Genomic DNA, 2,282 nt, shown 5'->3' on the forward strand with positions numbered 1-2,282 from the left:
GTACCTACCAGTGTGACCATTCTGTGAGCTGTGATTTCTAGGCACTGCCCTGATTAAGAACTTGCCATGATTCCCACTGACGTCTGGAGAGGGCGCCAGAGAGCAAGGCTGAGACAGTGGAACCCAGTCATAGTGGAGCTTGGGTTAGGACCTAGACCCCTGGCTCACAGTTCAGTGCTTTTGCCGCAAAACACCAATTCCTTGGTCTGACATCAGCATGTCTCCAGGATCCTCCATAGCCCCGTCTCCCATGGCTCCACCACGGCACTGCCTCCTCCCGTTGCCTCAAACTGGAGCCTTCTCACCAGCCCAAGCCCACCTTATGCTTCTTCTGGCTCCGTGTCGCTGTTCAGACTGTTCCCTCCACCTGGACCCCATTGCTGTCTTCTCTGTCCTTCAAACCCTGTATCAAATACCACTTCCTCCAGAAAGCCTTTCCTGATCCCTCCAACATAACCCGCCCCCCCCCATTATTTTCCCTTCATCTGAACTCTCTTGAGATCCTCCTCCCATCAAATCTCTCCCTTCCCCCATCCCATTCCTCTTTGTAGCCCTACTTCCGCCAACTATGCAAATTAATGAACTCACTTTTCCCTGTGCTTGATAGCACAGACCTTCTGAAGACAATGCAAAGGAATGGAATTCATCCATCCATGCTACATTTTTTGAGTACCCCCTCTGAACACAAATGTGAAATTTCAGGCAGAAAAAAGCCTGACTTAAAATAATTTAACTCAGATGAAGACCCCAGGAATTGCACAGCAGAGGGGGCAACCCTGCCTCTGTCTCCCATAGAAGGAACCACTTGGGGTGTCCAGGTGCAGGATGGACAGGGCTATTGCTGACGTCACCTGTCCCCCCACATCAACTCTACCACAGAGTCTGAGATCTCTGCAGGAGAGGGAGCTTCAGAGTTTCCCCTCAGATGGGGTTAGTAGGGCTGGTGCCCTGTCTTCCCTGCCCTGTACCAGGTCTGAGTAGCTTGGAAAAGGTGGGAGATCTCAGGTGTCTCCTGCCTCTTCTTCCTGCATCCCATTGCTGGCTGCGGCATTCTGGGCACCAGGGGGCAGCATTGAGCTTCACAAGGCCCAGACAGCCCTTGCCCTCTGCTCTCAGACCCACTGTCGCTGCGAAGTCTCCAGTGAGATCCTTTGCTCAAACTCCATTGCGCTGATGGGGGAAACTAACGAGTGGAGGGACAGAGATAGAGGGATGCAGGAATTAGCCAGGCACTTTGGCTTTAGGTTAAATATTTGCAGATTTTAAGATGTAGGAGGTAGAATTCTCTTTTGGCTGGAATTAGCCTGGGGAAAAGGGGTGGCAGATACCGGCTCGAAGGACTGAATAAATGGGAAGCCCTATCCTAGGCGCAGACTTCTTTTCGGCCTGGGCTTTCTCTAGTATCTCCTGAGCTGATGTTTGGAGTCAACAACCTCCTTCCTCCCCACCTCCAGCGCCAGCTTCAGTGCGACCCCTAACCTCTGACTCCTGACAACTACCTGCCAGCACCATCTTCATCTGAAATCACTCCGTGATCTGTGACTGTGGATGTCATTTGCTGTCGTGATATGGGGGCCTCTTTGAGGTCCATGTGTGGGTACATATGGAACTTCCTGGACCATATGTCTCCTCCTCCCCTTCCCACTCCTATTCCTTCCACCATAGAGGGCTTGGTCCGGGTACACACGGGTCCAGGTTCTTACTCTCTTTCCTCTGAGACATTGTGCAAGTCTCCGGCTTCTCTAAACATCTGTAACACGGGGCTGAAGATAACATCTGCCCAGCAGAAGGATGACACAGACCCTCAGAAGCCGAGGGAGCAGGTGGGAGGGACTCAGGCTCCAGCTTCCCAGTCGCTGTGGGGTGAGGGGCCTGTTCACGTCTGGGTGTCTGTGCCCAGATTTCACGGGGAAGAGCCAGCCCCTCATGCGGTGCCTCGTGCGCTGCCTGTGAGAGAACAACAGGGTGGGTCACTCCAGCGGAGGAATTTAGTTGAGAAACAGGAGCATTCTCAGGGTGAGGAGCTCTAGAAAAGCTGGGGCTAAGGGCCCTGACTAGGCCGTTCCGGGAAGGAGGTCTTGAATTCTGATCTCGTTTCTGCCTAAGACCTATCCCCTTTCTGAACCTCAGTTTCCCCTTTGGCTGCATGGGGAAGGGGTGCCCGCATGCCCCCGCCCGCATTCAGTTCGAAGGACCAGTCAGTAGGCCCCGCGCCGCCCAGGGACCGCCCGGCCTTTGCGTCCCACCCAGCACGCGCCCCTTCCATCGCGCGCAGCCTCGGG

At 54.3% G+C, this 2,282-nt stretch overlaps 1 long non-coding RNA gene across 1 annotated transcript in view; it reads right to left on the bottom strand.

The window, feature by feature from the left end:
- Nucleotides 1-713: 713 nt before the first annotated feature.
- Nucleotides 714-2,282, bottom strand: part of LOC105515113 — a 3,054-nt gene continuing 1,485 nt past the window's right edge. The window contains exons 2-3 of the long non-coding RNA XR_001002266.1: nucleotides 1,500-1,935; nucleotides 714-1,183 (exon numbers count right to left, since the gene is read on the bottom strand). This is a non-coding gene — a long non-coding RNA (uncharacterized LOC105515113). The remainder of the gene's footprint in view (nucleotides 1,184-1,499; nucleotides 1,936-2,282) is intronic.

The sequence above is a fragment of the Colobus angolensis genome, unplaced genomic scaffold (genome assembly GCF_000951035.1).
Source record: "Colobus angolensis palliatus isolate OR3802 unplaced genomic scaffold, Cang.pa_1.0 Scaffold106, whole genome shotgun sequence".
In the NCBI taxonomy this organism is placed as follows: domain Eukaryota; kingdom Metazoa; phylum Chordata; class Mammalia; order Primates; family Cercopithecidae; genus Colobus; species Colobus angolensis.